This window comes from Amblyomma americanum, chromosome 3 (genome assembly GCF_052857255.1).
Source record: "Amblyomma americanum isolate KBUSLIRL-KWMA chromosome 3, ASM5285725v1, whole genome shotgun sequence".
Taxonomy (NCBI): Eukaryota; Metazoa; Arthropoda; class Arachnida; order Ixodida; family Ixodidae; genus Amblyomma; species Amblyomma americanum.
The window spans coordinates 72,612,356-72,622,430 of NC_135499.1; positions in this window are offsets into that span (position 1 = coordinate 72,612,356).

Consider the following 10,075-nt stretch of genomic DNA (forward strand, 5'->3'; position numbering starts at 1 on the left):
TCCAAATATATCATGCCTTGTTTCTTCATATATAAATTATTGCATGTTAGTCTGGAGTACAACTAAAACAAAGTTCTACTTCTTCAGAAAAAGCAATCCTTCATGTAGCGAATATACAGCCAATGCACACAACTATGCATACTTTACTGCATGTAACATGATACGAGTTGATCGTATATATAAATTTTGATTACTACAGGTTATGTATTTTTCTACATCTGGTGCTAAAAAGAAAGGGTCGGACTGCGTCAGCAGCCCTTCGGTGAAGATGTACTCTTACGAGTATAAGCTTTTAGATAGCCTGATCTGATGCAAGCGTGTGAAATTTGTGTGTCATTCGCATGAGTGTTCTGGTGATTGTGTTCTTGAAGGAAAAAAGAAATTGTATAAATGTGTGCCATCGATCTTTCAATAAAACTAGTTGAGAGTAGCACTTGTCCCATTCGTCTTCTGTTTCTTGTCTATTTTTTGTCACGCTACAAGCATCCCCTCAAGTAAAATGACCAGTAAATGCAGTAAATATCATACATACTCCTATCATCAACTACCCTGACGATCATAGCATTATCTTCGATCATCAGTGCTGTTTTCGCAAGGGCCACTCATGCGACACCCAACTTGCCGGTTTTATTTACGACATACATGCACTGACTGACGCTGGTTTTCAAGTTGAAGCAATATTTTTCGATTTTTCTTAAGCATTTGATTGCATTCCTCACCAAAGGTTGTTAAACTTTCACAACTGAACATTCACCCTTATATTATTGCATGGATAGCAGATTTCTTCTCATCTAAAATCCAGTACACAGCAGTTAACAACTCAAACTCATGTTTTGCTAATGTTACGTCTGGAAGGCAGTTTACTTTTTCTCATCTATATTAATGATTTACCCAGTTACGTGACGTCTATAATCAGGCTATTTGCTTATGATTGTGTGCTTTATCGATGTATAACCTGCAACGCTGACAACCAATTACTACAGTCTGATCTAGAAGCGATAAGCACAGTGTTCTAATTGGTTAATGCCATTAAATCTTTCCAAATCTAAGGTCATGTAATTCACCAACAAGCCACATGTTCCTACCACCTACTCTCTTCATAGCTATAGTGTAGAACTCGCCACAAGTTACAAGTATCTTGGCGTGAACCTTCAGTCCAACTTATCATGGAATAATCACATTAATCTCACTCTTGCCTCCGCTAATCGTACTTTCAGACTTCTCAAACATAATTTGAGAGGCCGCAACAAATGTAAAAAAATCTTGCGCATACCACATTATTCAGTCCGAAACTCTTCATACACGTCTGCCATTTGGGATCCTCATCAGACTTATATCATAAGTAACATCAAAGCCTTGCAAAACCGTGCTGCGTGATTCATCTTTTCTGATTATTCATGTTACACCAGTGTCACCTCATTGAAGTTTACAGCCGAGTAAGAAAATTTCCTGCCTATCACTTTCCGTAACCTTTATCACCATCCTTTCCTTCATGGTGAATTCTTTCAGCCACTGCCTATTGCCTTTCCATGTCGTGATCATCCTCACAAAGTTAAACACATTAACTACCAGCCATCTCATTATGCATATTCTTTTTTACCCTGCACAATAACTGAACTTTACCATCACAAATTTCCATATGCGACCTAAATAAGTTCCAACACCTTAATCACGCATGTTTCAACAACTAAAAAGGTTTTTTTCAGCGTACTGTCTTCTGCCTTGTCTTCTTTTATTTTTCATATGTACTTCAGCGCACTTTTTCCGGCGTTGTCTTTTCCTTGCGGTGCTGTTATCTGTTCCTAAAATTCTGCTGCTATGTGCATTGTTCAGACTCTTCTTGTGGATGTCTATTTTTCATTGATATTTGTGAAACCACAGCGGTGGCCAAGTTGTTGAGCATCTGTCTCGTATGCGAGAGGTGCGGGGTTCGATCCCCAGTGCCGCCGGGTACCCACCGGTGATACAATGGGTGTACAAGCTTTCCCCTGCCTGGTGCTCGGCTTATTTAGGGTGAAATGCTTGGTAAATGGGTCTTTGACCCCACCTTGAGAAAAAGAAAATTACCTTGCGTCATGGCGCTCTTTGGCCATAGACGCCTTTGCACCATAAAAAAAAAGATGTTTGTGATTTCACCGGTTTGGTTTAGTGCATTATTATAACCTTGAAACAATGCCTTGTACCCACTCCTCCCCCCATGTAATAAGCTCGAATGAGGGCCTTTGGGGATATTTTAAATAAATAAACTGAACATTCATTATGAATGCTCAATATTTGTTGGTTTGCATTCATGATACAACAGCATGTGATTAGCAGTAGCAGTAAGTGTTTATTTTAAAATTAACAAAAAGGAGGGAAAAGATTTTTGCCAGCCCCGGCATCTGTCATCGATACTGAAGCACCTGAGTTGGGGCAGCGGAAATACAGGACAGCAGGCAGTTTGAAGAAATGAAATGAAAGAGGTGAGCGGACAGTAAGAAAGGATAGAGGATGAGGTGATAAATACACTATTTACATAATACATTTGTACAAGTCGCGCGCGTGCAGAGTTAATAAAAGAACGGAAAAACACGCGCACAACAGTTCGCACACAACAGCTGCAGCAGGGTGCCCAGCTGTTAATCGTCCGAGGTTACACACGCGGAGCGTTCGGTCACTGCACGGCACTACTTGATGCAAAACAGACGGGATGTCAAGCCCCTCTGTTCGAGAAGTGCACAGAGGCTCACCAAGGTTCGCTCACGGGTGTGCGCACTGCCCTGCAGCCATAATACCGATATTTTACAGGCATAACTTCAAAGCAGTAAGCATGCATATGCACTACAAGAGTAGTATGTGAATGAGGAGTGGGTGCAGGTAACCAGTAACATCACTGTTGCTTTCAGAGTATTTAAGAATAGAAAGCACAGTGCAAAACACAGGATATGAAAGATTTGTGAAAAATTGTATTTATTATTTTTTTGCAACTACCTTTGTAGCTATATATGCTCAGGTCATTCAAAGAGGTTACTACTTTAGCTCAAGTGTTTTGCAATCTGGTCAACATCGGAGTTCAGTTTTGTTGCCAGTTCTGTGTAATTTATATGTAAACAATGTAATAAGAACATAGCACACTACTAATACAGCACACACAGCACACCACAGTAATAAGCACCGCGTCACGAACAACCAGCGGAACCGTCCAGGCAGAGATCAGAGACCGCGTATAGTCCAGAGCACGCACGAGCGACCGAGCGTTCGGCGCTCGAGCGCCACAGTGTTCGGCGGTTCTCGTCGTCTTCTTCGTTGAGCGCCAGCGTCTAAAGATTCTAAAGCCCGTGTCCAGTCTTACAATTCCCCCCGGGCGAAAGGGCGCCATCCTGGCGGCCTAGGGCGATGTGACGACGGCGGGGTTGTAGTAAGGTTTGAGGCGGGTCGTGTGGACAATTTCGCGGCCTCGGCGGCGATGATCAGGGGATGGCGTAAGGGGTTCGATGAGGTAATTGACGGGGGATGTCTGCTGAAGAATACGGTAGGGTCCCTGGTACTTGCTAACAAGTTTGGACAAAAGGCCGGAACCTGAGGAGGGTGCCTAACTGCGCCTTGCAGAAATCACATTCCTTCTCGTACCTTTCCGGGTGCATCTTGTTTTGAAGGTAAGGGTGCGGGAAGGATCCTGCCTGTATCTGCCTGTAGATCGCTTGCTGTTCCCTGGTGTGAGGATCGGGGTAACAAGTAAAATGGGCCGATAATTATTAGGAGGAAGCTTGTCCCCAGCCTTGTGCAGGGGAACCACCATGCCCACCTTCCAGTCGCTAGGAGGACAGCCAGATTCAAGAGATTGTTGAAACAGTTCAGCAAGAATAATAGCACTATACACTCCGGTATTTTTCAAGAGTTTCGAGTTGATGTTATCCACTCCGCATGACAGGGGCGTAGCCAGGGTGGGGGCGGGACTTATGGGGCTTCAGCCCCCCCCCCCCCCCCCCGAACTGTCACGCACCGCTGGCCAAAACAATCACCGCCGCCGGAAGTCATTCTGGATTTTGTCATCCACAGTGTCTTTTTCAGACTAGAAAAGACATTTTGGTGCGAACATTGCTAAGTCGGGTTGGATTTCGTGGTAACACCCATGCACCTAGAATTATGTAACGCAAAGGGGCCCCATCCCAGCACAAACTTTCAAGGGCCTATCGATGGCTCGTGGTTGCGACTAAAATTTCGGTGCAATTACTCGCAATACATGACCGGTGACAGCTGCTGCTGCGCAGTACACTGGAATGAAGGACAGCGTCATTAATATTTTTCCCTGGCTGTTGTCTATGTACATAAATGTAAAGGTTCTTGAATGACAAACATTCATTAAAATATTTGTCCTCTACTTGCTAATTTCATGTCCTTTACGTTTTTCATATCAGCGGCATGCACTGATTTGATGGTTCCGGACCGATATAGTTCTAGACTTCGTGTGATATTTTCCTCACTTAATTAATACGAAAACCGTGGAAGCATTGGTATCAGTTATGTCTGCCTCGAGTGAACGATAAGGGCATACTGGGTATGACATGATTACAAGACATAAAACTGAGCAGCGGACAAGACACAGAAGATAAGCAAACAGGACGTGCTCGTCCTGTTTGGTTCTCTTCTGTGTCTTGTCCCCCTGCTCAGTTTTACGCTTGTAATCTTGTCTGCCACGATTTTTCAGAAATACGAATACATTCTTTCATATTAAAAAAATACACATTTCACTTGTCTAGACAGTGCGTAGCGTTATCTAATACACAATGGTATTGTCAATGGCAATGGCAATGCAGTTATTATTGTTGCGTTTGATCGCTCCACAAATTCTATGAGGAGGCCGCGCTGGAACATGAGCCCCCCCGCGCGATCAAAATTTCCGGCTACGCCACTACCGCATGAAGCCTGGACTCCATGTACGCGAAAACTCACGTGAAGGCGAAGGCGACGGCGGCAAACGACGAGCGACGCCGTCGCGCGAAGCAAACAAAATGCATGTGTCGCTTGCCGTGTCGCTCGGATCTGCGCCCAAAGAAAATTTCGCTCGTCGCCCGGAAGTCCCCCGCGCGACTGGCCAACCAGAGCCCCCCAAAGCCGCTTCCGGTTTGTCCACGGTTTCTCACGGGTACCTCTCGCGAAAGTCTTGGTCATCGCCACCATCGAGAAAATATTTTGTTTTGTAGCTGTGAGGCAGACCCGCATGATTTAAATAATTAAAACAATCTACTTGTTGGGTGCGGAGGGCTAAGAGCATTTGGAGCGGGCTACGCGAGCGGGCGTACTGCATGCGTGTCGAGCCGCGGGTACCGGCGCTCGATCCACCGTGCCGCTGCGCTCCAACTGTGCAGAAACACTCGCGGCGCGCATTCTCACTGGTAAATTATAGTTTGCTCACTTAGAATCAAACTGCGGTGACAGTTTATGGGAGTGTTTTTACTAAGCCGGAGTGCACAGGCACCGAACGAAAGCACACCTCCCCCGTGCCGCTACACCGCTGCCGTAGAGGAAATATTCCTTTGGCCCTGACTATGAGGCACACTCGCAAAATTTTAAGAGAGAGAACAGGTTGCGGGCGTGTTTCTAAGCTTGAGTCCGCTGCGCACGTCGCCTTCGCTTGCATGGAGGTTGGCCACAAAGCGACGGAGCGACGTCGCCGCGCCGCCTCCTCGCGTCTCTCTTTTTCGCGTACATGCTTGATGATGACGTCTTCAGCTGTTCAATTATTTTTCAATGCCAACAGAATCCATTAAAATGGGGTCCTTAATCAAGAAGTCGCGGGGTGGGTAATGAGGAATTGCAGTAATTAATTCGTTAGTAAAAGAAGTTGTAAACACATCATTAAGAACATCTGCACACATTTCGCTGGGAATTACTTGATCGCCTAAAGTTTTAAGATTAGTTGTAGATGGATCAGTTTTCTTTACTACGTTCCAAAATTGTTTGGGATTATTTAATAGCATCGACGGAAGAGTATGACTAAAAATGACTCCTTAGCTGCTTTTAGTGCTGACTTATTATATCCAGACGTAGCTGACTGATAAGCATCCCACCGGGCCAGAGAATTGGGCAGTTTGGCGGAGCGAAACAGACGTTTCTTTTTGTTAGACAGGCTTCTCAGTGAAAAACTAAACCAGGGCGAACATTTATTAGTTATTACTTTTCTCAGCGGCACATAAGAATTTGTGAAGGGTGCGATTTTGTGCTTAAAAAGGTTCTAGTTAATTTCGATTGGACGGTTATGAAAAGAGGATTAGTATACATCGATAAAAGCAGCGAGTTCACGATATATGGCCTCAAAGTCGGTATTTTTGTAGTTACGGGTGTATTTAGAATTTTTATTTTGGCGTGGTGTCACGACGTTCCATCAAAAATGATCACTTAAGCCTGGCAAACAAGATATTGGAGCAAAAAGATCAGGCGACGTGGTAAGAACTAGGTCCAACAGGTTGGACGATGAAGATGTAACGGGCAGGCTGAGTAACAAGTTGGGAGAGATTGAACTCAGCACATATGCGCAAAAATCATCCCACTCCGTAGAAAAACGGTCGGCATAAGAACGTACATTGGACCAAACAAGAGTTGGAAAGTTGAACTCTCCAACCAAAAGAATAGGAACATTTGGAAAGCGAACGGTAATCGCGCAAACAGCATCATGAAGTTCTTCAACGAAAGTGGCGCTGTACGAGGGAGGGCGACAGCAAACGCCCAAAATCAGTTTTCTTTCACGCGCGTGCGCAGTTCAACGCAAAGAAGTTCTAATCTGGTAACAACATGAACAGGAGAAGGAATAAGTGTGTCGGCAACAGCTATCAGAACGCCACGATCACTTCGGTCGCCCCTGTCGTACCCATGAGTGGTACGAAGAAGGACGAAAGAAGGAAGAAAGCAGTAAATAAATTCTGCAGTCAACGATTTCTGCGACGAACTTCAATGGCTCAGTGGCGACAGCGCAGTGAAAGGACCTCCGCGTCATTGGCTGGAAGGGATTTCTTTGACGGAAAAAAGCCGCTTCGCTCTCGAGTTATATCCGACTATAGTAGCGCTCGTGTCGTCTCTGCTATTCGGCACGTCCAGTTTTTGGCGCTGATTTTGTCGTCATCCTCATTTCTGTCCGTAATTGAATGTAAGTAGGTTGAAAATTGCACTCCGTTCATAGGTGGTTGGTCACGTTAGAGTCCAACCTGACCTGCTCCTACTCTTCTACACTTTCCCTCCTCTCCCTTTGTTACTCTCCTCACATGGCGCGGTTCAGCCGTCGAGGCAATGAGAGCCAGCCACCACTCCTGATAAGCGACTCCTCTTTTTTCTGTGAATTAAACTGCACTGCCAGACATTCCTGACCGGTGGTGCTTCAGTTTGGAAGTGGTGAGACGCAAGGACAGAGCGATCTATGCGCGCTAGTACCGGGTGACTCACCTAATTTAAGCCCAGGACTAAAAACTGAAATGTAGACCGTAGTCGAGCGAAACTGGTTGCATGTTGTTGGTAGTCGCCTCGCGCACATCAAACAATTTTCTCGACTAATTGATCAGTCAGTTTTCATTACTTCTTTAAATTAGCGGGACTCTGAAAGGCACACTGTAAAGTTGTGGTATGCCTGGGATGTTAGAGCATGCCTCTGCACGAATGTTGTCCGGGAAGAATTTTTTTATTGCTCTTTGTGGAAGCTGAGATATATGTAGTCAAAATTTGAATGTCAGCGTCTGCGCGCCTTTCCCTCTCCTCACTTTTTGCATGTTGGAAGGTCGGCGCTCCTCCGCCGGCCTCGCACCTCTGTGGGCGGAGCTTTCTGACCCGCCAGAGATAAGCGGCTAATTGGCCACAGCCACGGTAGCTGCCTGACGTCTGCAAGAATCTAACCAATGGCCATCTCTCATCGAGCAACGGTGGAGGATGCGAGCATTGAAAAGTCGCGGGGAAGGGCTCCCCAACTTGCTCGCGTGATTATAGGTTCTCTTCTGCATTTAGAAGTGCATTACTTGGCTCAGGTGTTCATGACAACTGAGTGCAGTGATTGAGCGTGTTGATGTGCTTTCCTCAGAAGGTGTTTCAGAGCCCCTTTAAACAGTATTGACTTTATACAATAAATGATATTCGCTATGTCGGAAAGCACCTTTACAAACAACCGGTTCAGAATTTGCGATAAGCAAAACCCCGCATGCATCTTTTTCACCGTATATTGAGAATGCCCGAGAAATACAAAGAAACCCACGTGACTAGCGGATTCGCGTGCCTCGATCGCACTGCTCTCAATCCTAGTCTGAGCGCACGAAGTCAGTTGGTGACGTAGGCCAATATGTAGCGGTAGGCCTCACTTAAAACCGGATATCTGTTCTGCAGCGAGATTCTGAATTTATCTACTTTCCCTCTTACCGCTGATTCTTTGATGAGCTTCCGCCTCATTAGTTTCTTCCGTTCTCTCTTCAAGGCTCCGAGATTTTACCACCCTGTGGTCTCAACAACAAACCTTTCCCAGGACCTCCACCCCACATCCTCCATCGGTGCCAGGGTGAGCGCACAGTATGCAGCCTATTTAATTTTTAGTCACGCAGTTGGGGCTCTTCCACGCCCACTTCCAAGCCGCCGCGGTGGCTCAGTATTTATGGCACTCGGCTGCTGACCCAAATGACGCGGGTTCGGTTCCGTCCACGGTGGTCGCATTTCGATGGAGGCGAAATTCTAGAGGCCCGTGTACTGCGCGATGTCAGTCCACGTTAAAAAACCGCAGGTGGTCGAAATTTTCAGGAGCCCTCGACTACGGCGTCCTGAGTCACTTTGAGACGTTATACCCCCACAAACCAAACGTCTGCCTCCTGTTCTTTTGTCTGTTGAAGAAAGTATTCATGATCCGTAAATTATTTCTCTGTGAAAACTCTACCCACTTCCTCCTGCTATTCCAAGAACATCTGCCATATTCGCGTACTGCCTGGTTTCCAGCCTGCTTCTTTCCTACCTTGGCACTGAAGTTTTGTACTCTTACTTTGTTCATCGCTGATTCGACATCTCCATAAAAGCCTGCTACGATTTGGTCATCATAACTGGATCTAGGCGCGTAAGCCTGTACCACCATCAGTTTGTTCCTCTTGTTAAGCCAAATTACGATAACTGCCACCCTCTCGTTAGTACAATAGAATTCCTCTATGTTGCCAGCTATATCCTGATGGATGAGGAGTCCCCACATAGCACAGTACGTTCCCGCCCTTTAGCATAGTCCTGTATAGTCCTCCTAACCTGACTAAGCCCTATGGCATCCCATTTAATTATCGCTAGTTCTTCGAACAGCACTGCTAGACGCCTCACTGGATGATGTTCTAGCGTTAAACTACGCCAGTTTCAGATTTCAATGCCGGCCTGTCCAGAGCCAGATTATACTCAGCGGCACGGGCAGGGACACTTCCTTTCTTTTTATCGTCCCACAATGATTTTTTTTTTGTCCAGAGCCAGACGTTCTTAACGCCCTCCGCTGCGTCACAGGTCTGACCGCCGCCGTGGTCAGTATCTCCGCAGCTGCTGGGGACTGAGGGCCGAGGGTTAATTGGTTTGATCATAGAAGGTTGTGGCCAAGTACTACACCAGGGTGGCCAAATCCTGCTCTGGTGAGAGAGTGCGTTGTCGGTTCTAGTCACCGAGATCAGGCCGCACTCCAGGCCTGGTTATGCAATTCCATCGACACGCGGATGTTTTTTTTTTTTTGAAACCCGGTGCAGAATAGAGCGGCACCAGGATTCAAGCCCCGGTCCTCTTACACGCGAGACGGATGCTGTACATCTACGCCATCGTTATGTACATTTTTCAACTTGGATGTGTTCAAAAGGAGTCACCCCGTATTAAAATCCAATTGGCAAAATCAGACCAGTTTTGAAACTCACGTGGCTCGAGATCTTGATGCAGCTTTACATGGCAATAATGGAGGTGGCAAAATATTCGTCATGCTCTCCTCAGCCAAGACAGCGGTTCTTTTGCGCGTCCGTGTAAAGCTGCCCGCCTGTCACGGGAGGTCCGCACAATTTTCATCGTACTACGTCGCTTGCCTGGATTTCGTCGACGCACAATTGGATTGGAAAACATTTAATTC